This window comes from Bemisia tabaci, chromosome 3 (genome assembly GCF_918797505.1).
Source record: "Bemisia tabaci chromosome 3, PGI_BMITA_v3".
NCBI classification, from domain to species: Eukaryota; Metazoa; Arthropoda; class Insecta; order Hemiptera; family Aleyrodidae; genus Bemisia; species Bemisia tabaci.
The window spans coordinates 20,180,328-20,201,215 of record NC_092795.1 but is presented as its reverse complement, the minus strand read 5'-3'; the positions used below and the strand labels follow the sequence as shown (position 1 = coordinate 20,201,215).

At 37.8% G+C, this 20,888-nt stretch overlaps 1 protein-coding gene and 1 long non-coding RNA gene across 2 annotated transcripts in view; both read right to left on the bottom strand.

The window, feature by feature from the left end:
* The window catches only part of Sesn (Sestrin), a 511,698-nt gene that overhangs the window by 441,255 nt on the left and 49,555 nt on the right, over positions 1 to 20,888 (bottom strand). The gene's annotated exons all lie outside the window — the stretch shown is intronic.
* The window catches only part of LOC140224223 (uncharacterized), a 54,431-nt gene that overhangs the window by 12,792 nt on the left and 20,751 nt on the right, over positions 1 to 20,888 (bottom strand). The window contains exon 2 of the long non-coding RNA XR_011899497.1: positions 5,407 to 5,516. This is a non-coding gene — a long non-coding RNA (uncharacterized lncRNA). The remainder of the gene's footprint in view (positions 1 to 5,406; positions 5,517 to 20,888) is intronic.

Genomic DNA, 20,888 nt, shown 5'->3' with positions numbered 1-20,888 from the left:
ATGTTTGATGACAGAGAATTAAGTGTTTAAAAATTTCCGAGTTGGTGTGTTTTCGTTCGCACCGGCTTTCAGATACTGATTTTTCATAGTCTGCCCTGAAAAATGTATATTTTTCGACCTGAATAACGCTTGAATATTCATATACCTTGTTGGTACAAGGTATAATGAACCGAAAAAGGAAAACCGCAAAATCAGATGGTCATCCGTTTCCCTTGAAATGGCCGAAAATTGGTATTTCCAATTAAATAATTCGATTTTTCTCTTTCCTCGTCGCTGTTTCGAGCACTTCCGATTGCAATTTCGAAATTTCCTTTTGCGTACAGATGCTTCTATCCATAAGTGTCACTAAACCGTAAAAAAGTGAAATTCGAAAAAAACCCGAGTTGGTGTGTGTTCGAACTCACTGATTCAAATTGCGTTTCAGGAGGTCTGTAACTTCCTCCGGTTGAATTCAAAAGAATAACTTTGGAAATAGATCCTTACGGGGGATTACGCTGATTTGGATTTTTAAGAAATACAAAAGACAAAAAAGGCCAACTCTGATTTCAAGCTAGGTCCGGGTCCACATTAAAGTCTTTCAAAATCATATAATTTTTTCTTTGCGTTTTATATTTTTTGTATCCTCAAATTAATGCAATTCCTAACAATGATCTATTCCTAAAGACATCCTATTAAATTTTAGTCGAGGTTCGTGAAAAGTATGCTTTCAATGATGATAGTTTGAGGGCCTTCCCAATCATAATGTGAGTCTTCTTAACGAAAGGAGCTTTCCGACTAATTCTCATCAAAAGGTTTACTCACTATTTGCTATCTTATATGGATTGATTTTGAACACTTCCATCGAGTGAAATGCATTTAAAGTAAAACTGCGACGAAGATGCGCCCCGCCCTGATTGCCCCTGTCGAGTCACCCGAGCCGCGTTCCCGATTACCAATACGCAACGACTTTTGGCGTGGCATGCTTTGCGATGTATCGATTGACATGCCATTCAAACCTATGAAAAAAGATCGATCATTAGAGCGTTGACAACGAACACCGTAATAATCGATTTTATACCACAGCTTTAAACGGAGGAAAATATATATTCGATTATTCACGCCTCGCCACTGACTATGGCCTAAAAATTTCTTTTCAGCTGTAGTTATTTTGCTGAGCAAGCATGAGACAGTGAAAAAAAAATTTCTAACAGCGGCAAAAAAACTGCGATCGATGCAAGGCACCACTGAATAACAGCAGAAAACTGTAGAAAGAAGGTTTCTTTCCGTAATAAGCCAGAGTCAAAAGTTTTGACATTGAGCGAGCATCGATTCCTTTTTAGGTCCTCGCGAGCGTGAAATAGGAGGACCACTGTCGCCGAATGTCATTAAAAGTTGGAGGTCTCGTTCGAAACGCATTGAAAGTCGTGTCGGACTTGAAAGGAGAAAAGCATCATAAGAATGAGAGGCGCATCAGAATTTAAATGGTCCTCGCGACATTTTCTCTCTGAGAGGGTACAAGATAATTTTCACGCGAGCTTACATCTTTACGTTTTTGAAGGCTCATCTGAAAATATTAACTCTCTATAGGGAATGCGGGTCCAAATGTGATCACATGCCTACACGATTAACAATTTAAGTATCACAACACTTGGCTTGTCCAAAACACCTCCATGAAGAAAAAATTAAAACCAACTTTTTTGCGCGCTCTACGAGCCGCGCTTGAATTTAAATCTCTTCAAAATTTCAATGAACGTGTAGACTTTAATACTCCTTTATTTTTTATGATCAGGAAACTTAGGAGTTACAAAGGTTGCCTTAAGAAATCGGCCCAAGTAAAAAAGTATTTCCTGTAATTTCAGAATAAAGAAGAAGCTTGATTATCCATTAAGGCTGGATATTGTAAGAACTGCTTTTCTCTGTAGGATTCTTTTAGCGTAAGCGCTATCAGCGCCTTCAGATAAATGGTTATGCACCTCGCACGAAGTCATTTGATGTGTTACTCGTTAATAATCCTGGAGCCGGCTGTATGGAGAGCGTGAGTATCAATTTTAAGAAAATATAGGAGTGCTGCACCTATATAATCCATATTTTTATAATGGGATCTGATTTGTTTTGTTTTTCTTGTTGATCTCTTCCTAACATCTGTACTGATAGAATTCTTTCTAACTTCGAAGCGAAAACAAGTAGTATTTTTTGCTATATTTTTTTTCTATTCTAATAGAATCACTCAAATATAAATAGAGCAGCAGCCATTCAGAATGAAGAAAGTGTATGATTAATTCAAGAGTAGATACGTAAAATATCAGGAAGCTAAGAAAGAAATAGTCCGACTCTGGTGCACTAAAGAGAATGAGCCTTGACCCAAGGACAAAAATAAGCTTAATCCAGGTTATATCCTCCAGATTAAAAGTCTCTGAGGTAATCAAATTCAGTTACGCGATTAGAATACACGTATAATGCAAATATCAGATGATCATAATATTACACTCACAGTCGTCTGAATCTGAACGACCGATCGGAAAGAACGATATCACACAAGATGACGGAGCTACATTGAATTTCACACGCATGAGTACCGTGTGAAATTATAGAAATAACTTTTTTTACATCGGACGCTTTTTATGTTTAATTTTTCCTGACTGAAAGATGCTATGACTCACATGCACCCTGGAGCAAATGACATCAAAATCAGTTAAAGCGCGACCTTCATTTCGATACGTGTTTTTGACTTAGAATTAACGCACGCTAAACAATCGGAAATTTATTTCGAAGGACGTCGTGTGATTAAGGCAGCAAATTTTACTTCCAATGCGTCATTATTATAAGAAATCTATCAAATCATCGATTGTCTGTAGATCGATCATTTTTTTTTTTTAAATGGGTATACTCAGAATTGCATCCCATTGTAGAAGTGTTCAACAATCCCTTGTTTCAGAGAGGAAGAGATGATTTTTCAATTCGACTGTCTTTGAAAATGCGGAATCTTGCTTGTGACCTGATAGATTTAAAACCTACATTGCAGCTTTATCGTTTTAAAAAAGAATAATTTTACTTTTAGGTCATTTTAGGTTAGTTGCACGACACAGGTAGACGAGTACTAGTATTCGGCCAGGACTGAAGGAGTTTATGTTCTTGAGTGGATCAAATTCAATTCAATCGATTTTTTAATGGAGGATCAACCTATAATATGACATCACACCTCCGACAATTTTCATTTTAGAGCCGAGAGCAATCGCCGCGGAACGTGAGATAACGCAGAAATGAAGAAAAAAAGACAACAGAGATCATGACTTCGACGTCACAGTCAAAAGTCTAATAATCATTGACATGAGCTTTGCTGCGTTGCCGAACTTCTCAATGGAGGCAAAATATATTAATCATGGACGCTTTGAATAATTCAATGCTAGGGCGGAAATCACGATTGAGCTTGGCGATGATTCGAAGGACGAATTGAAGAGGGTACATACCAAATCCGGTAGAAATGTGTATTTGTAGAAGTTTTTTTCGACGAAAGGATAGTAAGTAGAAACTTTAGAACGGTGCACGTTTGCAAAAAGACCCACCCAGAGAAATGTAATTGATAGAACTGTCTTCGACTGATAACACTCGTGCTCGATAGCTTTGATTTTACGGAAGTTGCCTCCTAATCCACTAGATAAACTTCTAATAGGCCTTTGGCATGGCGACAGTAAACTGGCGGTGAAACTAGGGAACCCTGTGTGTTGGTTTGTACGTTGCAAATCCCCTATTAAAATTGCGTTTAACCGTTTCAATTCATAGAATTTGTCATGTATTTTTTATAGCTACCTCAATTTTTCCCCAAAAAATATCTTGTGAACATTTTGAAAGTAAAATAGTGTCAGGGTGTTTTTTTTTTTTTTTTCATTTTTTTTTTATTGTTTTTTTAAAGATAAAAGTAGTAATGTATATGTAAAATATGTTTAGTTCAAAATGCATACTTTTTTCAATGTAACCAAAGATATTCTCTTTTTAAAATTACCTTGGCAACCATTTACCTTTACCACCAACACGTATTCTTTCATTGCACCTCTTGATCTACCACAGACATCCCGCAGTCTGGGAGAGGGGGGAAACTGGGAGTTTATGGCCGATGATACGCTTGTGCTAGCAGCGTCGAAAAGCTACAGGGAGGCACGTTTTAACGCTCAATCCCACCTAAACAGGATTAATAAATGGACAAACCAACGATAAGACCAAATTAAATGCGTCTAAATCGGTACGAAATTTGTATTTACCAACAGGCCATTTACTCATATTCCTCTTCACTTAGGAAACTCTGAAATCCCTCGCGACACAGTCGCCCGATATCTCGGCCTCCACCTGGATTCCAGGCTCAAGTGGGGGTGCACACATAACGAAAAAAGTGAGCAATTAAGATTAAAATATCATGATATGCAGTGGCTGATTGGCCGCAAATCCAAGTTATCTCTAGAAACACCACATGCTCCTCTACAAGTCAATGTTGAGGCCGGTTTGGAGTTATGGCTGCCAGTTGTTGGGCTGTGCAGCCAAGTTCAAATTAAACAAGATAGAAGTCATACAAATGAAAATATTACGAAGCATTTCAAAAGCCAGATGGTATGAGAGGAACGCGGATATTCGCGCCGACCTCAACATTGATTCTGTAGAGGACTACATAACAAAAATGTACAACTCTTACGAAACTAGGCTGCATAGGCATCCCAACCCAGAAGCGCTTGCGCTTCTGGAAAAGGACCAATGCACACCGAAGATTAAAACGTCGCAAACCCCACGAGCTTGGAATTCAGGGGTTCTCAAAATTATCCTTCTTTTAAACTGACGGGCCTCCTTGTGCTCTTCGAACGCAATCAGGGGCTCTTGGGCATTTGACCGGGTTCGGTCACCCGCATTCCATGTCAAAGCAAAAAGACATTTTTACTTTGAAGCAAAATTGTTTTATTTTTCCCTCCTCATTTTTCAGAGGTTGTATTTCTCTCCATATAAAAATGTGTGTAACCTAGTATAAGTTTATCTTATAAGTTAAACCCAAGTTTTTTAAAGATGTATCTTACATCTAAAAACATTCTGTACATATTATAACTTTTGTACAAATAATAAAAAAAATAAAAAAAAAAAAAAAAACCTCTTGATATGTGTGCATATGTCCCCACATAGTGATGTCAAAAATGTAAAACCACGTATTTCTGTTCCGATGTTTTAAAATTTCAGTTCCTATTCTTGTTTGATAAGTTCTCGTTTTCCAACGAAAGCATGAAGTATGACAAGGAGTCTGTAACGTCGCAATTGGAGGTACAGGGTTTCGCAAATCGGGCATTGATATGACATTTTTGACTAAAGGGGAAAGCTGAATAAATATTCCCAACTTTAAACCACATTGGACACCGATAACCAACGATTCACATCTGTTAAGTGCAATATGTATACCTTCTTTGCGTTCTATAAGTTGCTTCGTAAATGTTTGTTCCGGTGTATGTAATAAAATCCGTTATTTCAGTATTTCACTTGTAGAAAAGGAAACCGGGCATCATTCTAACCTACAACAAACAAACATGAAAAACAATACAATTATATTTTTGTTACCACCATCAGTTCAAAGTGAGTTTAAAGCGGATCATAGAAGCATAAATTTAAAGAAAATTAGTTTGTCATATAATAAGGTGCTCAAGGTGCCCTGCGGGCCGATTATTGAAATTGATAGACAGAGCTATAGACAAAGAAGACCAAAGGGATATGGAGGGAACCTATTGTGGAAGCTAGAGTCCCTTTATACTGAGAGTCAAGACAATGCGAATCCATTTCTGATTGGTTAACCGGATTTTAGGCCTTCACAGTGTTACAAACGGGAATAAAGATTTCATTTTCACCGATTGCAAAGATTATAATCTGGAATGGACCAGGGAATTACGGGTTCGGCAAGGAACAAACGGAATGAGAGGAGGAACGGAGAAAGGCATTTGAGAATGGGCCGATCAAAGATTACGAAAAACGTCCAATTTCTGTAATCTTTATTCCCATTTGTGACTCCATGAGGGGTGTTGTCTTGTCTCTCAGTATAAAGGGACTCTAGAGGGTCCCGGACCCAGGGCCGAGACGAAAGATTCAACGCTAAAGCGGTCCAGGCGGGCGGGGGGTGGAGTGCTGCCCAGAGATGGCTCCTGTACTCACCGTGTAAAACAGAGTCCCCCGTAAGAACGCGTGTTATTTTTTCTCCCATAAGACCCATGTAATTTTTGAGTTCAAATCCTCATTTCCCTACTACTGCAATGGACAAAGGCAGTAGGTAATAGACTAGCTACGGCAACCTACGAGAAACCCGACAGTTAGTCCATCATTTTCTCCCCTAGACTATAGGAACCACACATTTTAACCAATGGGATCTCCCCATACTCCCCTATGTCCTTTTTGTCTATTGGTTTGTCTATCAATTTCAATAATCATCCCGCTGGCCGCGATACGGCCCAACACGGGGGAGGGGGGCATTTCGCACCCCTTGAGGCCTGTTTTGCGGGCTCCTCTCACGTTACTCTTAACTGAATTGGTTTCTACTGGACAGGCATAAGTCCAAAAACTCATGAGCCTTGGCTCTCGTTGATCACGCAGGATGCTAGGGCTCATGATTTTTTGGACTTACGCCCGTCCAAGAGAAACCAGTTTAATAATGAACCGAGCTAGGAACTATATCCTAGCGATATCCGCAAAAATCATGAAAATCGGCCCGGTATAGATCTTTGTAAAGCGAGCTGTGACAAGGAATAAACATTTACATTGTTAAAATGAGAGAATTCGAAACTTAATCCCGTTATGTAAAGAGCTGGTTCATATTTTTCAAAATCTGAATGGAGTTGGCTTATTCAAGGACAAATTGATACCCCCAAAATAATTAAAGGATTAGAACGATGGGACAAATTATAACAAAAAATGAAAATTTGAAGAGCACTGAAAAAACAAATTTCTCGAGATATTATTTTGACTTAAAGCGCCGTTTCTTGTCGACGAAATTAGGTTTTTTTGAGTTAAAGAAACGTCGTTCCGTGATCGTTTTTTTTAAACCTAAACTTAATGACACCAAAACGACGCTCTTTCAACTCAAAAAACTGATTTTGAGTTGAATCCGCACGAATGTAACTCAAAAAAACCGCATTCCGTTGACAAGAAACGACACTTTGAGTAAACAAAGAAAATTTCCAGAAAGTTTTTTTTCAGGGAGTCAGAGAGCTTATACTAATGATAATTTACTCTCATGATAAATCATGGTGTTTTCCAGTAATATTAATAAAGGGGAATAAAGAGTAACTTATTCAGTAAGACCCTCCACCCAGTTTGCGAAGAAAAACAAACAAAGGAAATCCGACATGCACTCTGTTCGTTCTTCTCAAAAATGGAGGATCACTAGGTGGCACGTAACTTTGTTTGCACAATATTTCCTTCCGTGTATACAAACAGACACTTGTATTTATATTTTCGCCTTAAGAGCCGAAACGGCGCGATCTTGTGTAAAATTCAGGAGGGAAAAAATAAAAGGCGAGCATACTCATTCGATGCTTATTTCCTTTGACCCTTTCGTCGGTCCTTGTTCCTGAGGAAGATCCCTGGAATGGTGTCGCTGTATCAAAGCAGTTACGCATCCTTTTAAGAGCCCAAGATCGTAGGAACCTCGTCAAATGCACGTATCTCGGAAGATCCGACAATAAACCCGATATTGCCGTGCTCAAAGAGGGCTTTAAGATGTGTCAATAAGGGCGACGGAAATAAAAACACGATGGGAAAAAAGGCAGACGAGCAATGGAGTCTGGTGATTCTGAAAGTGCCACTCTGCAGCTACTTACATTGACTCGGGATATCACTACGTAATTTTTGTTGGCATATGATCCTCAGCGCACTGTTCCATTTTTTCGCGCGGGGTGGTTATTCGGTTTCGTGACTGTTTTTTCACGAGTACCTTTTGAGAAATAAAGCTGGTGTTATTTACAAGCTAACCCTAGTAGCAGAGTTATATAAAAAATTTGTTTTTAAAAGTATAAACCGTAAATAACCACAAGCTAAAGAATATTCATTGTTTATGTAATGGATGTAAAGTTTTTTAGTTAAAAGTTTACTAAAAAACTTATTTTATTATGTAACCCTTAGTATAAAAGTTATATAACCAAATTCAAATAGTGTATAAAATGAATTTTCATTATTCTTCCTGGCTGGTAGCGCACTCTAGTTATGAAGTGTGCAAGTTTTCATATGCGTTACTACCAGGTGGTGGATCATCGTAGAGTTGTGACTTACCTTAAATCCGCGCCGTCCTAGTCGGGATTAGAACCCACACCTCGGGATGGAGTTGCAATCCGAAGTCCAGTACTTTACCACCAGACCAGCCAGGCTTGATGTGAATGGGTCCCTAAATTCAATCTCTTAACTATCGCAGGCCTTTGAGTCCGTAATATTTTGTTTATTGACGGATTCTTATGATATTTTACCAGACTTTATTATTTATTATTTATTTATTTATTGTTTTTTATTTCATGATGTAATTTTTTCATTTTCATTTTTTTTAACTCTCTCTCATTTTTTTAGCTCTCTCTTTTTTTTAACTATCATGATTTTTAACTATCATTTTTTCTAACTCTCTCTATTTTTTTTAACTCTCATTTTTTTAACTCTCTCTCTCTCTCTATTTTTTAACTTTATAATTGCGTCTTTTTCCAGTTTTAATTATTTGGGCCTTTTTCTAGTTTGAATTTATGTCGATGTATTTATGTTATTTATTTATTATTATTATCATTTCCTTTTTTCTTTTAAATTTTTATAATATTAATTTAAACATTTTAAAAAAAATCAAAATTTTTAAAATAATATTTAATAATATTTTTAAAATATTAACAAAAATAATTATGATATACTTTAAAAATATTATAAAATATTATTTTAAAAATTTTAATTTTTTATATTTTTAATATATTTTTAAAATGTTTTAAAAATATTCATTGATATCATCATTCATGAAAATGAGATAGGTTTACGTTAAAGTCATTCAGGTCATTTATATAACAGTTATATTAAGCAAATTAAGCAAAAGGATACTATGCGTATAAAGAAAATTTATAAAAACCCTTCCTCAATTATATAAATTGTATATAAACGTTATCTTCTGAAAATATGAATAATTATTTTCATGGGCATTTTATATAAAACTTATATACACGATATATAAACTTTAGTTAAAATGGTGATTATATAACCGGTATTAATTCCTTATACGTTTGTTAGGAAGGGGAAAGTGAATCATGCTACTAGGGAAGCTTTTTAAATGATTGGGCACATAAGTTACACTAATTTTGCTTGTATATTGGTTACACATGCAAAATTGATAAATCCTTCGGGACATTACCAATTTAACCTAAACTCTCTGCTTTGCAGCTGATACATATTCCATAAAAACAAAAAAAAAACCGTTTTATGAAGGAAACTTAAATTCACTGTATAAATTGGCATGTCATTGATTGAATGAAACTGGAATATTATCAGTCACTTCAAATGTGTAATCGTATAGGTATGATTTGTAAACATGATTCCTCTCTATTAAAACTCAGTAGGGCCCTAGTACTTTAACTGTCATGTACAGAAATCTTTACAAAATATTCTGTCTGCTGAAAGAGTCAAAAATTGGTCTATCTAATCAGTCATAAACTCCAAAAATTGTTAGATATTGTTGAATGTATACCTAAATAAGATTTTAAGTATTTTTAATGATAGTGTAATGAATATCGTCGAAGATTTTGAGGATTACTAATTTGTGACTTCGATTTCGTGTGGTTTTAACTAGTAGAGAGGGTTCCGTAACGCAGGCACTGATCCCCTACCCCCTTTTGATGCAGCGTAACGCAGGCTAAACCCGCTCTCCCTCTAAAGAATTGTGTAATTTATGAACGCTCCCTAAAGTTCTTTCGAATTTTCATCAAAACACTATGAGGAATATCAAAGGAATTAGGTAGAGGTTCAGGTGACATATTACCCGATTTTAGCCCCTCTCTCGTTCCTCATGGGGGTAATTTCTTAAAGGTGGCAACATTGTTTTAACTCGATTTGAATACATTGTGAAAATCGATTCTTAGTTGCCTCACCAGGAATCGGTCGTTTCATTCGCAACTCCACCATCTAAAATTCAAAACGAAGTGTATAGGCACCGCTCAGCCGTGATAGCGAATAGAACAGTAGGTGCATGCTGGGATAAACCTCGAGACACATACACTGAAAAAAAAATCTCGGTGTATTTACTATGAAAAGGATAAAATTACCAAGAATTCAGGGTTCTATTTGATCCCGGTTTTTTCTTGGTAAAATTACCATTTATGGAATTGGTAATTTTACCGAGAAATCTTGGTAAAATTATTGAACTTTCTCGATAATTTTACTGGACCTTGGTAAAAACGCCAATATTTTTTATCGACTGTGGTAGAATTACCGGGATAAAATGGCAAAGTTACCGGGAATTGATTACCAATGAAAGTGGTATTTTTACCTGAAAAAAAAAACAGTAAAAATACCGATTTTTAGGTAAGCTTACAAGTCAGTCTTGGTAAAATTACCAATAATTGGTAAAAAAAAAGTGAGATGGTAAATGTACCAACGGACCTTGGTAAAAACGCCGAGAATTTTTTTTCAGTGTAGTATCAACTAATCAAAGGAAAAGTGCAGGATGCCCCGAAGAGATGCGATCCCCCCGAGTGGGGGATAAGAGAAAACTGTATCTGTGACAAAGGGTCCAGGTCTCTAAATGATGAGCCCTCACCCTGGGGCCTTCGATTTCCGCTGACGAATGGGATCCAAAAGCTCGTAAAAATTTACGATCCGTCCAATTACATTTAAGTATGAATAAAGTTTGATGTGATCTCATTAATATAGGTTGCTCCCTCACATGTACCATAACTAGAGTCGTAACTCTGAAACGGATTCCACAGTATGAATTAAATGCGTCAGGTTGGATGCACGGAGATCGATAATAGAAGAATCATCAATTTCCCAGAGCAGAGGGTACTCCTTTTATAACCTCTCCTGAACTTTCTGCACTTCACTTTACAATGATTACACCCTTCTGAAAACTGCCAAATTTTATGGATAATTGCCGATTTTTAATTCTTGCCATGACATCAACCGTGAACACCCTTCAAGGGAAATACACATCAGGTTAAGAAAGGGCCAAAAGTGTGAATTTAATCTTAAGCTTTCAATTTTTTTCTTTGTTTTTTTGTTATAACAAAATATATCATTACGGACTCCAATCTACATACCTACACCCCTAGAAACGTCTTTAGGCCCCCTGCCTATGTCTTTCGAGGAATAATTGGAATACATTTGGGAATTAGGAACTACAATGGCTCATTTTAGAAACAACATCCATGTCATTAGTTCCGCCACACAGATAGGTGTTTTATATATGAGCCAGAAATTGTTGTACCTTATTGCTAAACGAAGTCCAATTTATTTATTTATGTATTTACATTAGAGTACATAAATGACATAGACATAGTGTCTAAGCATACTTGCCAATTCTTCGTAAGATTGTCTTAACATTGTGCTATTTTGAAAACGCTCGGCAAGCAATTTCAAAATTCCTTCATTCTGCGAATTTTAAAGCTGTGTTTAGTCAACATTTTGGCAACAGTTATTTGTCAGAATCTCCTTTCATTTAAAAAAAAGATTTTTCAAAATTTAGACGTAAGATCTCCTTGGCAGATTGTACTTTGTAAATAATGTGCGTCTCCAAAGTTTTAAAGGAATGTTTTTCATTCGAGTGTTGTGAATTTAACTATGCGGATAAAATATGTTGAATTAAAATCCCGAAATGCTAAAAAAATCAGGGTGACAACTCTCAAAGCGCTCTGGCTGTTAATGTAGCAATGTAGCATCCTCGCGTCGTAAAGTAACAGCCATATTGTTTCAACAAACACGCCAGGATGTTAAGACAACATTTTTCCACCCAGAGTACTAAATTTTTCCCGTGTATATTTCAAGAAAACCAGTAACGTGCAAAGTCACACGTTTGATGATTGATAAGAAAATAAGAAGCCAAATGTTGTTGCTCAGAAGCGTGACTCGAGGCTTCCAATTTGTGCATGAGCCTCCTTGTAAACTAATCCGAAACATGAGCATTTAATCTCAAATTCGGCGACTCCGGAGGGACATTGAGCGGGGTCGAGGATGTTGGATGGCGAAAAAACAAGTTCGGGGGCCGGCTGAAAGTGGCGGCAGAACAAGAACGAAAGCTGGAAAAATAAATATGTCCGAAACAGCTGTTCGTGGACTGGGAATATACACTGTGTTCCACAGTAAAGTTGGAAGTGCCGGAGAATCCGCGAGCTCCGACGGTTGTTGAGTAGTGTTGAGACCGCCACCCCCTCCCCCTCCCCATTCTCAGGGGCGTCCTCCCTCAATCATTCAACGTCCTGCCCACGACAAACTTTTCCACGGTTGCACACACCAAAACGATTTGTTTGATCCAATGATTCCGGGAAACTTTGATTGTCAAAATGCTCTGAAGCTGGATGCCCAACTTCGCCGATTGCCATAGACGCTGCGGAAACTACTCCAAGGAAACCGATGTGTATCGATTCATTTTAACCCTTAACTCTTAACCCCAATGTCTCTGCTACGGTTTGAATTCGATTCCGTTGAATTGAGAAATCCTATGGTAACGTATCGACTTAAACGTCACTTCAGACTCCGAATTATACTACAGAACTAGGGGCTTATGGAGCTGCTTCGCAGCCCCTTATTTTTCCTGTACACTTTTCACTTTCACATGTTTTTTTTTTTTTTTATTTATTTATTTTCATTTAATTTTCTGTTTTGTCTTTGAATCGGGTCTAATTATTTCTTTGAGAGAATAAATATAACAAATGTTTTCAAAAATTGTAATTTTATTTAGTAAACTTTAAACTAAAATTTTGTTTTAATCTTCATACAAAATTATTTTTTAGGTTTTACATTTGTTTTCAAACTAATTTTAAAGAAGATCTTTTTTTATTTTTTAAATACTTTGCTTTTTTTTCGATTAAATTGTTGATTCTTCTTTTGCCATTTCTGTCCTGCTTTTATTCCTATATTTCCTACAACTTTGCTCTTCTTCTTTCCTCCTTTTGTCTTTTCTTTTTTTGCTTCTTCTTTTTCTTCTTCAGTAGCGGTTCCTTCTGCATCCGGAATGCAGCTGCATTCCGGATGCGTTAAGGGGTGGGAAGGAGGGAGGGACGGACTGAGAAACTGAAAAAAGTACGTTACGTAACGGTAAATATTAAATAAACTTACCTATATATGGATCCTTGAACTTTAAAGCAATAAGGTCCATCACCCGGAATATCAGTTCGATTTGCAGAGAAAGAGGCAAAAGCAACAGCACTATTATAATTTCTGATATGCTTTATGAAATTTGGAGAATATAAAAATAATGATTTCAAATCGGTATTTGTCCGAATACTCGGTAAAGAAATTAAGCCATTTTGGCAGCAGTTATTAAAATGACCATTGGACATTTCACCCTGAAAATGGCGAGCATCACAATGATGACAAATTATATTTATTAAACCGACTGAAAATTTGGTAACAAAATTTTCATCAAAATTCTGATCATCAATTTTATACTTCCGAAATGAAGAAATGAAACTTTGATTTTCTATACTAATAACAGAGTTAAGCTCTTGCTTCACTAAACGAACATGCGAAGAATTCTGGAAAACGCGACCACGTTTTGGAGGACGACCGCCTCGGTCATTGAAAATTTCACTCATAACAACTGTTAAATTTAAAATTAAAATTAGTAAAAATTATTATTATTTTAACAAACTCATAACTGAAAAGTTCAATTTTTAAATTAAAAAAAATAAATCAGAAGAAAAAGGATGAAATGAAAATGGAAATTAATAATAAACATATTTATACACATTGAAAAGAAACAGCGTGAAAAGTTCTGATTGGAAATGAGAAAAAAACTTGGAGGTTATTGACTTAATGAGGAAAAATTGGCAATAGGAAAAAGATGGAACCAATCATGAAAAACCGTAAAAAAAAAAAAAACCGCGGGAAAAGAAAAATGTAAGTTGATGGCAGTTGAGTGTTGGAAGTAACCTCACTTAATGATGATTGTTGAATGAAAACAGCTGATAAAAAGACAGCAAACAGTAAAGTAAGATGCGTAGCAACAAAAGTTTTCCGAAAAACAAAAAACAAAAAACCCCCACTTCCCCTCATCCAATTTATGAGTTTTTAGGGATTTAAAAATCGGGGACGAACCCCAGAAAATAATTTATAGTTTTCCCGAAGCATTGAGAACAACACCTTTCAAATGAACCAACGCCCCTCGCAATTAGTACAGTGGTTGATTCACAATTTCATTCTATTTTTCAAATTAAATATTAAGATAACATGAATTTGTCTCATGAATTTGAAATTTAGAATTTATACATACGCTTTTATAGCGCTTTCTAGGGCTCTATGACGCCTAACCGCCACAGTATTCAGTTCCTCCATAAACCTTCATGGAGATGGCACTCTCTTATTTCATTTAAAACCCCCTATCGCCATCCTTTCAGTTGGTGACCCTTCGTCTCCTCCCAGGAGGAACGCCGCACCAGACGAAGCTTTTTGGTCATGACGTCGAATACGATATCATTTTCGACTCTCATTTAGAATTTATCTTCTTGACAATGATCGTGGCTCTCCATGTCTCCATTGCTGTAACGTCACCATAAATCACAAATCACACGGTCATTGCAACAGCATGGTTTACATACACTGATGTGGGTACACAAACATATGTGGGGGCCTGTATTTTCGATTGCCCACATACGCTCTGGTAAAAATTGGCAGTAAAATGTGTGTTCCAAAATACTATAGACCTAAAGCCGGCTGTAAGATTTCCAATAGCCTCTGTAGCCGGCTATACAATTTGTATAGCCTTTCATAGCCGATGGCGATTAAGCAACAACCAGACGATAAAGTTTATGCTAAACGTTACTAAATACGGATACTAGGACTTAGTTTTTGGACTACCACTCTCTTTTTGTGCCGTAGTATCTTAATTTATTTTGCGAGGAAAGCTCCGTACTTTTGAAGGATACCTGTCATCCTTAAAATGTTGGAGCGCCTTCAATTTCTTATGATACTGTGCAATACCTCTGGTGTGAAATAGTTGCTTCAGTCGCCGTGGCACGCTGCGCAGCGGGCGGGCAGAGAGCGCGAAACGCACATTGGCGCCTACAAACCTAACAGGGATACTTTACGCATTGCGCAATGCGTGAGGTATCCCTGTTAGGTTTGTAGGCGTCAATGTGCGTTTGCGCAATGCGTGAAGTATCCCTGTTAGGTTTGTAGGCGTCAATGCGCGTTTGCGCAATGCGTGAAGTATCCCTGTTAGGTTTGTAGGCGCCAGTGCGTCGCCGCTCCGTTTGTGTTAGGCTCTAATATTTAATCTCGCGGAGTCAGCGTTTTTCAACTCATGATTTTGAAATGTTTGCACGCTCTGTATGGATTATTCTCATTTTAATGATGAAAAAAAATATGTTTTAAAGGAAAATATAATGTGTGTTTTGTAAATATTAAGGTAGTTCCGTATCAAACTTAATGATTTCCAAAGCACACGAATTCCTACACAATTTCCTATAGCCTTTTATAGCCAATAACGATAAAGTGTAAAGCCCGGCGACAGGAACTATAGCCCGACTGTATACTTTTTTATAGCTTCGTATAGCCCGGCTATATGATTTGCTCCGCTTTCTACAGTCAGCTATATGATTTTCAATAGCCTTCTTTAGTCGGCTATAAGAACTCCTATGGTATTTTGAAACGCAACTCCTATCGCAAATTTTTACCAGGGCGTCCCAGGCTTTTGTGAGGCTTCCAAGGGCACAAAAATGGCGGATACTAGAATTATGGTTTTATTTGATTATGACTTCGAGATTTTTACTTAAGCCAGATAAGGATGTAGTCACTTATGTTTCACCACCAATTTCGTTCGTTACATTCAAGGAAACTCCAAGGAAATCCTTTCAATGTAGACCTCTTTATGAGAATGTTGGCAACAAGCACAGCAGGTGGTAACAACCCGACTCCCCGCCCCCACCCCTCCAAAATCGGCGCCCTTTTTAAGGTGCTTGAGCAGTCTCCATGGCTGCCACACAGTGCCACACTACGTAGTAATGACCAACTTCAGAAAATTTCTCTTTCTTCAAGATTCGACCACTTCCTGTTTACAAAAAATAATTGCTGCAAAATTTATCTTTTTTCAGAAAACGCAATATGTTATAAGCGAGCTGTAGGTGCTTAAGAATTGCCGTCATTTTTGGCAAGACAGAGCAGTAAAAGCAAAAAGTGCAAGCAGCAAATACCGCTGTCATTTGTAATTTGCCTACTACTTTCTTTCATCTTACCCACCTCTGAGTAACCACATTTCCGCGATACGTAATAAGCATACTGGCAGAAGGTGCCACGTACTGCAGTTTACCTAAAAATGAAACAGAAATAACTGTTTTCTCTACAAAGCCGCTTAATCACCCAGGAACACGATTTGCAAGGTGCTGATAAGGTATAAAGACATGGTGAATTTTCCGTTTCATAGACACTTAAATTTCTCAAATTATAATTGCGTATATCATGTTCTCTTTGGTAGGCAAGTAGATCGATGCCGTGCTAAGGAAAAACGCCGTACGAGCCTTCAGGCGTTGCCAAATTTCCCCTGACAAATCACTAATTTTCAGGAAAATTTTTGAATATTTGTCTACCAATTTCTCAGATAATTTTGTTTGTAATTTGATCTAAGACTTCTGAAAATTTTAAGGAAAAATATTTAAAATTTTCCTCACAAATAAACATTTTATCGAAGGAAATTTGGCAACTCTCGAATGTTCATACGGCGTTCTTCCTTAGCACGGCAGATCGGGCAACATACCCCTAATCTCTCCATAAAAGTGCTCGCGGCTAATCTGACAACGCTGCATCGGAAAGCTTTCCACGGTATCGACTTATCGAAGCGAATTTCCATCCGCGCCCACCCAGCGGAGTTCACGGAAATAACCGGACGTAAATCACTCGGAGGCAGTTTAAACACTCTCGCAATTGCTTTTCAGACGATTGACACTGGCAACTTGATCGCTCTCCTGCGGCTGGAGGGCCTGTCAAAAAAGTATCGCCGGCACAGCCTACCCATGTAGCTACTTCTAATCGCGTCGCTGGCTCTGGGTCTCCTCGCAAAAGCTCCTCGATCCTCTGTCAAATTTCCCCAAAAGGCTTCGAAATTCAGCTACGTCACCAAAGAGAGCAGTTTGAACGAGCATGATGGAATTTTTAATGTTTAAGCACGGTGCGCGTAGAGTACCTGTATAGCGAGAGTATAGACAGATGTGAAACTCCGAAAATCCATCAGGCCTTCATCGATGCCTCCGCAAATAAAGTTAGGGCCCAGAAATGCAGCCAATCTATAAATTTCAATTATCCAGAGCGATTTATTAATACAATTGTTACGAACCATCGTTTATAAAGCACGTATTTGACTTAGTTTTTGCATAAATTTACTCATTTTTCTGCGAAAGAAACGCTCATTTATGTACATCCTTGGCCATCTTGGTTAGAATTGGAATGTGCAGACTGCTGCAAACTGGCAATGAAATTTTGTGCATTAAAAGTTGGTTGGAAGGGTGGCTGCACTTTTGGGCCCTAAGCTCTCCGTGAAGCGATCTGTCCATACTCTCGCTATACAGGTACTCTAGGTGCGCGTTGTCCTGAGCTCAGGGGAACCCAAAACCCCTTCAATTTTTGGAGTATGCAACATGGATATCCATCGAGCACGTATATTTGTATCCAGGTGTTGCTGGAAGTTTAGCAAGGGGCGCGTTGCTTTGAGTGAGAGGAAAAGGGAATGGTGTCAGCTTTTGAGTATGCAACTAAGGCATCTAGCTATAGGTTCATGGCTTGCGTCATTCCATTAAAAAAATAGCAATCACAAAAATAACGTTATTAGAATTAGTGAGAGTTATAGCGTTTAAGTAACGACAAGGACCGTTTAGCATTAAACAAGTCCTCCGTTTTTCGTGAAATTGTCAATGTTCATTCGCTATACTGTTTAAAATCGTTCGCAATTCATGATCGAGAACTGATAAATCTAATCCTTAACTATAAAAAAGGTTGATTTGTTTAATGATATGCGCATGAGAGCTACATGCGGCATCTTATCTTTGTGAGTTGCTTGGTACCATTAATATCATTAAGCGAATCTGGTGTGGGTAAAAATTGGTAAAAATGTATTAGTTTGCACTAGATAGCGTAAAGTTGTACTGACCAACGTAATCTTGTTTTGACGAGATTCGATGATCGAATAATTGACTGATAACTTCTAGATGTTCAAAAATCCCTGCAAAAACTACATCAGCCTTCAGATACACATTTAATATTAAAATATTTTCACGTTCCGAGTGGATGCTGCAAACTATATTACCTTTTAATATACGATGATCTCTCTTACTCATGTGCAGTTATCTCAGTGTATTCCTCAGTCTCTTCGCATAAGAATACCATACTGCTGACGCATTAAGGCGTGACTTTAACCAAAGGGATTTTTGAAACATCTATCTTGAAATCCAAAAATTCAACGATTAGACGATCGTCCATCGAATCATTCATAATATATAATGTCATCCAAAATTAGTTACATGCCGAAAACAATTTAATTTCAAGCAGCTTATCATGATATATTGTTCCTTTCCGATAGCATGAGAACATTGGTTGAAATCCGTCGATTTTGCATGGAGATTCGGCAGTTAAATTTCCGCTTTTACGAAATACTTCGGTCGGCATATCCGCTCTTTGTGCCACGCTTGAAGCGCGGGATCAGCAGGCCGCATGACTAACAAAAGGACGGCATGTTTATCGAGGAAGGAGCCTTTACCGCATTGACACATTTTTTTGAAGGTATAAAATGCAGTAAAATTAATATAACTGAATGTAATTGTGATTTTTTTTTTCACTTAACGCCGGCGCCGTCCAAATTTTGCCCGAAAGTGTAATGGTTTGGGTGAGATTTATAATAAAGAACCAGCTTTCTTCGTTCATTTCCAGATAAGATGCCAACGAATGGAATGGACCACTAGACAAGGTACGAATTTAAGCAATCTGATACATGTTTCTTAACCAGAATTTCACGTAGAACACAATTTGCACAACGAAAACTAATGGAACCAACTCCTAACGGAGATATTAACATTTTTATCTCACATTGGTTACGAGGAATTTGAACTGCCCGCTCACAAGAAACTCAAAGCTCTACGTGAGTCAAATCGCGCACTACAACGTTTACAGCAAGCTTCTCAAACGAACAATGTTCATTTCCCACCATGTGTTGTTCAAACTATAAGCAATTTGCTATAGCTGAGCCAAAGCGTCAAAATTGAGGTTGCCAGATTTTTAAATCGCAGATACTGTCATGATAACGTTAGCGCGCGATGCGAATCACGTAGAGCATTGAGTTTTCATGAGCGGTTGGTTTGAATTCACGCATCAAGAATCATTAAATATCTTCGTAAGGAGTTGATTTCGGTAATTTTCGTTGTGCGCATCGTGTTTTACGTGAAATTTTGGTTAAGAAACATGTATCAGAGTGCTGAAATGCGTACCTTGTCTAGTGGTCCATTGCAGACCTATTGCAGATTGCACTGAATACTCAAACCGGTTTAAGGTGTACACAAACGTGATTTTCGGTCAAAATGAGCAATTAAACCCCGTTTCCTTAGTGGGTGATAATAGTATGATCACTCCCCCCCTCAATGGCAGAAAAATAATCTTCATAATCTGAAAGTTCTGGAGTTGATTCCTGAGGTAACCATTGGCAACGTCGTATTTTTCACGAAATTTCACACATAAGTAGATCAAAGAGTCGAAAATCCTCGTTTCATACAGGAAAAAAAAAACAAAAACTACACTCTACCTGGATAAAGCATGTTTCTTTCAGAAAATTAAAACTTGCGCAAGGTTAAAAGTGTGAAATAAGCTCGAAACTCATTTCGAAAAGCACGGAGTTTCGAGACGTAAGCCCATCGTTGGCGGTATTGGACGGCCCCAATCCGTTAATGGACTCAGTGGCACGTGCTTGACCGTTCCGGGTTTAGGGTATGTGCGCGCAACTCCCCGAAGCTTACAGTAAGCATGCTGTAAAATCAGTTTTATCACCGGCTGATTGTTTAAAACTACCGAGTTAATCAACTAATGGCCGCTCGCTCACCTAACGCAAAAGGGCTTGCTTGCACTCGGGTCGTAAACTTCAAATGTTGTAAATGGCATCGTAAAACTGTAAATTTCCATCGGATGTCAAATTCACACGAGGGATGATTCATCTATCCCGCCCGACGCATTTTGAATTTTGATGCGGACACTAACGAGAACGACTCTCGGACTTAATGATAGTATAAAATTGACCCTCAATATCTTCCTCACTGAGCACTTAGCACGTAGCATATGCTCTTTGCAGGAAGAAGAGCTTGTCGCTCTTTTGGCTGATTATGGTCTTGTCGCACGGGATTCCCTCGAAACCCCTTCATTTCATCGCATAGGCAATTTGATCTCCGGAGAGTTAATATTTGCTAGTTAAAATAGTCAAAGCACACCTTCGATGGAAATTCGACAGCGTGGCGCAATGCCTTACTGCGATGCCCTTTGCAGTATGAGCGACTAAATTTTGAGTTTTTCAGCACTTACATCCCGCCATTCGTGAATGGTCACATCAAAAACCCTGTATCCCGAACATTCATTTTTGAAAACTATGGTACACTTGAATCGCTATTAAAATGAGGTGATTTAAAAGTGCTGTGACGACAGTACGGTACGTCTCAAGATTCGTAAAAAGTTTCACGATTCGCTCCTGGTATGCGTTTTTTTCGGGGGGG